The sequence below is a fragment of the Dermacentor andersoni genome, chromosome 5 (assembly GCF_023375885.2).
Source record: "Dermacentor andersoni chromosome 5, qqDerAnde1_hic_scaffold, whole genome shotgun sequence".
In the NCBI taxonomy this organism is placed as follows: Eukaryota; Metazoa; Arthropoda; class Arachnida; order Ixodida; family Ixodidae; genus Dermacentor; species Dermacentor andersoni.
In genome coordinates, this window is record NC_092818.1 from 175,959,360 (window position 1) to 175,968,070 (window position 8,711).

General features: G+C 47.2%; 1 long non-coding RNA gene across 1 annotated transcript; it reads left to right on the forward strand.

The window, feature by feature from the left end:
- The first annotated feature begins 306 nt into the window (after positions 1–306).
- Positions 307–5,979, forward strand: LOC129384831 (uncharacterized). Its single transcript, XR_008612464.2, has 3 exons — positions 307–947; positions 3,146–3,327; positions 5,577–5,979. It is a non-coding gene; the product is annotated as an uncharacterized lncRNA (long non-coding RNA).
- The last annotated feature ends 2,732 nt before the right edge of the window (positions 5,980–8,711 follow it).

The following is an 8,711-nucleotide window of genomic DNA, read 5'->3' on the forward strand; positions in this document are numbered from 1 at the left end:
TCCCGCCATTCTGACTTAAACCACTTCAGCACGTCTCACAGAATCGCTTACGACGTAGAAGACGCACGCCATACTGAAGAGACCGCACGAGCGCGAAAACAAACGCCAGAACCTACCGCCGAGCGTATACCTGCTATTCAAAACACCGCTTTCACCCAAGCCAGTATGGCGCTGCTCATAGGCGGCGCCACTGCATTCACGATATGGCGGCGCCTACGAAAAAAGGGTGTATAGGGAGCCTTCATATGAATGTCTTGCAGGTGAGTGTGCACGTGTGTAAGAAGGCTCCCTACGGCGACAGTTGGACGTCTACATTGCAAGTGTTGTCTGCATCTAGGCCTGTTAGGTTACAGTCGTCTGTTATGTCATTACGCAGAAAATTTTAATGGCTCGAGATTAAGTGAATCATTTTCACACTAATGCTACTCTTTCCTCGTGGCAGAGAGCCCTTGCAGGGAATGCAAACGCTCATTTACGCTAGTGAAGCGATAAATAGCGACATGTTTAGCGCGATTATTGGACAAAAAGTGATTCGTTTACATCGATTCGCAGAGTGCGTGGGATTTGTATGATCTTTATTTTTAAGACGCAGACGTCTGCTAACGGAGCCAGTTCATTTAATGAATACGAGCCGTCGCGGCAGCTCTAAACGTTCACATTAATTTTTGTTTCATTTTACCCAGCAGAGGAGCCACGATGGGAGGGCCGCATGGGTGGCGAAGTACGGGCCACCAATCGACTGCTGTGCACAACCGGGAGCAGAGCTTCCTCGGAGGAGATGCTGCCGGTGGACGGACTCTGCGACCTGATGTTCTACACGGATGTCGTGTGGCAGGACGGAGCGCTGCGCGGCGCCCAGAACAAGGAGAGCTGGGAAGCCTTCCAGGCTGCTGCTGAAATAGCCACGTTCCGTTCGCCTAGCGGTGGTTAGCGGCAGCCTCGTTCCGGTAACGTGGAAAGCAAAAACGCTCCTGTATTAGATACAGTTGCACAATAACGAACAGCAGGACGTTGAAATCGGTAATAATTATGTGGGCACCATACGCAGCGCCTCAGCTCATGTGTTGCTTTGGAAAATTAAATGACAATTTATGTGATGTTCTGTCCTGCCACAAACAAATGTACGCTGTGTATTCGGTTGTTCAGTGGCATGATGCAACTCCAGCATAACCCCTACCCAAAGATTCGTTCCTGCAGTGAATTCTCTAGGGCCCATAGGTGAATGTGCTCTATGATTTATCCGTAGACAACTGAAACACACGTGTATGATTTAATATAATTACTGCCACGCCTAATGCAGTTCTGGGTAGCATCCACACTTGTACGAACCCTTAGTATAACCCTAAATGAAGTTTACGTACAAATATGCGCTTAACGCGTTTTGCTAAATGTCCTGCATACGTACAAACAAACGTGAGTACGCCTGCTCCTCGGTTAGTGGACTGACAGTTGTGGCATTCTAACATGGATCTTAGTGATAAAAGCTAATCATCTCGGTTTCTGGGAGGGCAGGGAAGAATAATCACTAAAAGATGTAAACTGATACTGTTTACGCTACTTCATTGTAGCTTCTGTTCTGTAATGCACCGTGTTACCGTTTACGTCAAAGAAATGTTTTGCTTTGGCAGTAGATTTTTGTGATAATTCCTTATCAAAGGCGAAGCTTCAATGAGGAGGCCACATAGATCGGCAAAAACAATTACAACTCGGCAACGCTCGTGCATATTTTATTATTGTGTTCTGTAACGTTGCCTAATTGATCTTATTTTCTAGGTCCGGATATTTTATTCCTTTTTACGGGGGTAAGCTAGATATAACCTGTTCTTGTAACAGGAACTCATATTCGGCAACATAAACTCGCCCAGACTCACCAATGAAATGTTTTGCTTAAGGTCCCACTCTGGCTCATGACTCACCAAAATTCTACTCCTTCAGCCTCATTCGCTGAATTCTACTCATCCGGCTCACTCGGACTCAAACTCACCTGAATTCTACTCAGCCGGGATTAACTCAGATTCAGACTCACCGAGGAGGAGGAGAAACATTTATTAAAAAGAAAGGACAAGCAGGTGTCGTTCTGCTTGTGCGGAAGGCGCCCTTAGTCGAGGGCTCCTGCGGCTCTTGCTGTCTCCCGGGCCCGCCGCAATAGTTGCCGCTGGTTACGAGGGTCCGAACTAGTCAGCACGCCCTCCCACTGTTCGGGTGTGGGGCTGGGTATTTGCGGGGCCGCCTTCACGTTGGGGCACGCCCATGTGGTGTGATATAGGGAGGCGTAATCATTACAAAGGGGACATTTGTATGAATATAGTGTAGGGTGTATTGTGTGTAGTCTGCTTAAATGGGGGTATGTGTTGGTTTGTAGTTGTCGCCATGTTACGGCGTCTTCACGTGAGAGGGTCTTGTGTGGAGGCGGGTATTGTCGTCTGTTCAATCTGTGGTGTTGTAGTATGGCGTTGTATTGTAAAGGTACGGGCTCCGTGGATGCGGCCGTATCCCTCTCTTGTGGCGCCCGGGAGGCATGAGCTCGGGCTACAGCGTGCGCTCGCTGATTTCCACGGAGGGACTCGTGTCCTGGAGTCCACACTATTTCAACGTCCGGGAATTGGGAGGCTTGTTTGAGGAGTCGGTGGGCGATCTCGATGACGGTCCGCACTGCCAGCGCCCTCGTAGCGGAGGAGACAGCCATCGCCTTGGCCATCACCTCTAGTCCGACCAACGAGTACGTCATAATTATTACTGACTCCCAGGCAGCTTGCCGTAGCTACGCGAGAGGCAGACTCACCGACATTTTACTCAGTGGGGCTCACTCGGACCCACATGCAGATCTGAGTCTTAGTGAGTCGATTCACGAGTAAGTTTACCGACCTACCGACCTACCGACTCAGAGTCGTACTACTTCATTACTAAAATAATATTGCGCAAAAAAAAAAAAACGACACGGACGTAAGAGAAGACGACACACCAAGCGCTTGGTGTGTCGTCTTCTCTTACGTCCGTGTCGTTTTTTGTTGCGCAATATCATTTGAGTAAGGAATCACCAACTTGCCCTGAATGCTGCTCTCATTAAGTACTACTTCGTGGTCGCTTTGGGTGTGCCTTACTCCTGAAGCATTTTTTTTTGCCCTGCTCCTTCTTATCTTTGCAGAAGAGCCAATGACCTTTTCGGGAGCTTCATTACGTATCTGGGTCGGCAGAAGCTACGCGAGCTGTTTTTCAAGAACGACGTCCATTACGGCATATTGAAAGCAACGGGAATGGTGGCGCAGCTCCTTGAAGATATGCATGGAAAGCTAACACTGCTGAATGTATCACCAACAAATTATTTTGGTAGTATTCCCGTTTTGTGGCCTGATATGAATGAATTGATCAGCGGACAGGTTTCAAAGACGGAGTACTATTTTGAAAAACCAAGTACTTTTACGTTTTGCCTGCGAACTGAATGCTGCGGAACTTATTTTGTTTTGGTTTTTTATCGTTCCGTGTCACCAATACTGCTGATAAAATACACTGTAAAACTGCCACTAGGCTAATAATGATGACACTATACTTCGCTGCACTGCATACCTCGTAACAGCTGAACGATTCTCATCTTCGGCGTCAATCGGCAGACGCCGACAGGCACGCTTCCCAGAGATACTTCAGATATATGTGCAGAGGGTGTGTTATACTGTAAGTACCATAAGTTGCGAAAACAACCCGTCTTTGTGCCGACTAGGCGTAAAAGAACTGCAGAATACAATATCTCTAATTCTGTGTACCCAATTACCGCTAAGACCAGTGAAGAGCCTCACACTGCTCGATACCTTATTTTCACGTGATCTTCTGGGCAACTCTGGTGCACCTAAAGAAAACCTTGAGCGGATTCCAGTGTCCCGCGATGAACGAGGATGAAAGGGCTTCGCCGAAACGGTTCCGCTCATCAGCTTCCTCGCAGCGTTTACTGCAAGGTTCGAGGGCAGTCCTCCTCATGGAGCTGCGACTGTGCGGCCCCTTTGGGCTCACGTCGCTCTCGTGAGCTGGTGTGACTAGAGTGTAGGGAGGTTGCCAAATGTCCAGAGATGGTGTTAGTACTGCCAAATGAGTAGAGTGTCTCCATCGAAAGTACCGCCACGACACATGTCTGCACCATTGGCAAGCATGGTAACATATGCGACAGATGTTATACTGTTTTGCCCACGCAGGGCAACTGTATGGTTCAGTGCACGGGAAACCTAGTTTATTGCGATTTCTAAACTACGGCTGGCTTATGTTGCTGTAAAGGGGAAAGAAGGCTGTTGTGTCAACACAACCATAGGTAAACACACACAACACCACCCGAGCAAGGCGGTGAGATGGGTGTGTTGGTTTCGATTCATTTTAACGTGTGAAACAGTTCATGTTTCGTTACGCTGTTTCACATGTGAAAAATACTGACAACCGAGGCTGGTTCATGCTTTTGCAAGGCGCCTGTAACCTAACGTGAGCACGCCCAACGCGTTATTTGTACTCTTGCACATGCATACATCGGTCCTGTTTTTTAACGCACAGCGAACACCCCCATTTGTCCACACTGAGCGCACACTGAGCGAACAATTGCGAATTTCGTGGCCACTAGGTCATTTATTGTAATCAACAGGGTGTTCTGTCTAACTTCAGCCTGAGTTTAAAAATGTGCCGATGCGCTCTTAAGACGACGCGACCAAATGCATGTTGGTGACTATTGTATGTAGTAAGCCATACGGTTTTTCGTATTCTGCTTAATTGCGTAATTAGTCAAGAATAATTAACCAACTTCTGAACCAACAATGTTAGGCACGAATTTCCAAATAGAAAGTTGTAGAGCACTTTGCAAAACGTCCGATTAAACAGTTTCCAACTATTATCTATTAAGTATTAGTTTTCTTTTGGCTTACTGTTGATGCCAGCGAACTACAAAAAGCGTACGACGTGACATTCCCCCTTACGCGCCGTGATTCCAATGCTCCGAAGCGTTCCGCGTACAAACGAACATAGCATTTAGCAGGGTGTGCTTCGGCAATATGGCAGCGATGCAGGCGTTGGCTGTGGGATTGACACCAGCAACTGTTATCTCTCGTGCTGCGATAATTATTGCCCTGTCGCCTTTTAGGCGGCGAAAAAGATCGTACGCTGCCTAAAGTCACGCCAATCTAAGCTACTGACATGACAGCTTCAAATTAGGCCTTGATCACTGGATATTGAAAGTAAATTTCAAGAATAGCGTTGGGATTTCACCCGAACTTTGCTGCCGAAGTGAGCTGAAGGGTACCGAAAATGTACAACACCATTAAGTTCTGGGGAAGGGGGCAAACGAGGAAATAATGGCTACTTGCTTGACTTGAAGTGAGCATGTTAAACACCGCCACGTCAGACCATTACGTATGTTCTCATTACCTTCTGACACCGGATGTCAGTGGGTGACTTGACAACAAACAACTTCTGCGGTGAAACATTTAACGTCATGTGGTATTGATGTGTCTGATAATTGCTTATCTTATACTGCTCATAATGGTCAGTGCAAGACCATAACCATCAGTGAACTCCCTCATCTCACCTTACGCCCTTGCAAATTTTTGCAGGCGCTGAAGCAGCTGTAAAAAAAGTTATTGTCCGAGGCCCCGACGACGCAGCCGAGGCTGCAAGTTGCTCTCGGCGTCAGATTTACCACTTATGACAGACCTGACGACAGCAAGCATCATTCTGCAGCGATGGTAACTATGTCCAAGTAGGCATTCCTAGTTGAGCGGTATAATGGTTGTAGCTCTGCGAAGCTTAAGGAAAGCTGTCATGTTCCGTGTTGCGTATCTCAGGGTAGCGTATATCACCGCTGCCGACCAGTTGTTTCGACGCTTGTTTATAGAAGCTCGACCGACGTTACTTTTGGGGCACTGAGATTTTAAAAAATGCAAAGGAAAGCAAGTTAGCCACAGTCGAATGCCTACGTTGGGCACCTAATGTCGCTACCTAAGGAATGTCGAAGAAAACGTGAGACGCTTTGTTCACAGAGAACCATACGCATACTGCTCGGTATCCTACACCGGCGAGACAAAATAATTTCCGGAGAGGTTGCAATAAGATAGAAGCGAAGGTGACGCCATCAAGTGAAGGCGTTGCAATCCGTCGAGTCCCCACAGTGATGACAGCGAGCGACCACTGTTTCTTTTTCTCGTCTGCTAGCCAAAAAGCGCCCAAACTCTGCCAGGCCATAATCCGCTCCGCCAGAGAAAAACGAACACGAACCATAGCGCGCCGCGGGGCGGTGCGGGCAACACGAGAAAAACGCTTGCGCTCTGGCTGGCTCTGGCAACCCGCGGGTAGCAAAACAATAAAATTGAAGAGGCTGAATGTGTTCTTGGAATAAAAGTCAAAATAGAAAAATTAAAAAGAATGTAGTTAGCTTTGCTGGCTTTAGTGTCTTGACATGGATGCTTTGGCGCAGGTGAAAAATATATTGATATTCTTTTCTGTGACATGACGGCACAAATGAACAACCACAACGATTCGTCTCATCGGATCTCACTGCGTGCTTTATCAATTTGTCTATCAGTGTGTCGATTTGACTTCTCTCGTTGCATGGTCCGATGTACGCCTTTAGAAAAGTCAATGCACCTTCCGCATCAAATGTTGATGAGAACGTTATGCCCATAAAGTTTCGGAATGCAAATCCATGCGCTCCTTAGATACCGCGGCCTCCGCGAGATGCCACAATGAGCCCGCTCGCCATCAAAACGCCCTTGAAACTTTGTGCTCTGATGGGGCTCCTTGTATTATGTGACTCGCGATGCATGGGCGTTGCCACGAAATACAGCCCGAGTTCGCAATGTTCACGGCGAAATGTTTTTTGAGCATGAAAAAGGCATTCTAGACAACATTCAGAATGATTTCCGGCGCCGGGGTTCTGGTCGGGGGGCATGATGGCACGAAAAAGTTTGGAAGTGGGGGGGTGGGGGCGTTGGGGTGGGAGATTCCGTCAGCCCCATACCCCCTTCCCTGGCTGCGCCCCTGTCATCAGGTTGTAGAAAACATGAGCTAAGGCTGTCGCATTGCTTAGCTGTGCTATATCATCTGCACCAAAATGATTCTTGAGTGCAATTAAAAAGAAATTGTCCCCCTTCTTACCTCGCATGGTAGCTGTAACATAAAAAAGGTTTTTGTACGCGCAGCTGATAAATTCGCTTCGTCCGTTTTCATAATTCTTCACAGCTTTGCAGCCGAAAAGCCAGAGTTTTTGTCGTAAACAAGCGGCTAGTGAAGGTCTACTCCGTTGGCTACAACCGGACATACGCCTATGATGATGCTGAAACAATGACAGCAAAGGTTCGTGAAGCTATTGTAGAGTTGGCTTCCTACGTTTTCATTTCCAATGTTCGATCTGGATCGTACACAGAATTGCTCATTGGTTTGTTTACGTTATTTTAAAGCACTTCTTTATGGACAGGCTGGTTCATCTTCCTATAGATAGGTAAATGAACTAAACATATACAAACGACAGATGCACCAGGAAGGTGCGACGTGCACTGGCGGTGTCTTGGTAGAATAGTTCGAGTGAAGGTTGTCAAAGAAGGTTGAAGTTTGAGCACGTTTATGACGAGCTTTGTGTCATCTTTCATTACCCAAGTGACTTTATGCTCACGTGAACGAGTAGCGACTCTCTCTGTTATCTCTGTTCAAGGCTGTGGTTTTCTTCAAGCTCTACCAACACGTGCCTTAGGGTTGGGCTGTGTTCGACACAGAATTCTAGGACTAGGATGATACCTGCGGCAACGGCACCTTCGGCAGGCTGAAGGCTTTCAAGGCGAAACTTGGCGCATGATCACAGTGTTTGCTACATAAAAGGGGGGGGGACACTAGGCAGCCTCACGTATTGGTTGGACATCGTAATTAGCTCTTTTTTTTGGGTAGTGTAGACCACTACTGCATGCTGGCGAGCGCCTTTGTGGGATTATGTTGCACACAATGCATAAGAATTAAATTCCATTGTGATATGCGGCTCCAGAAGTCTCGAGACTGAGAGTATGGAGTTGGGCTGATTCGCTCAAGGTGACGAAGCGCTCATATGACTATACAATCGTGTGCATTAGTTAAAAAATAAGTTGTGTGGTTATACGTGCCAAAACCACTTTCTGATTATGAGGCATGCCGTAGGGGAGGACTCCTCAAATTTGGACCACCTGGGGTTCTTTAACATGCACCTAAATCTAAGTACACGGCTGTTTTCGCATTTCGCCCCCATCGAAATTCGGCCGCCGCGGCCGGGATTCGATCCCGCGACCTGGTGCTCAGCAGCCCTACACTAGAGCCAGTGCACTAGTTGTCTGAGTTGTTAACGGCGTTGAACTCAAATTAGCTGTAGACCAAAGTCGTACACTTGTGGAAGTCAGTTCTCCTGTATCTGGTCATTTTGCACCGCTGCTTTCAGGTGCTCTCACCTGCATATATTGTGCACTTAAACAAAGAAATTGCGATTTTTGTCAAAACTTTCATAATATTACACAACGCCGAGAACTACTGCGCTGGAGGCCACAATGCGACTGATTGGCACACTGAACACGAGCAAATTCTATTTTACAAGTTGTATGAAGCGCTAGCTAAAAGCTCAGTGAGCTCGTAGTCCAACGTTGCCTACGACACAAGTAAGATTATTTTTGTGGGCCCATGCGTAATGCCTTTTGGGAAAGGTACTGTATATAGTTACCCAAATACAACTTTATAAT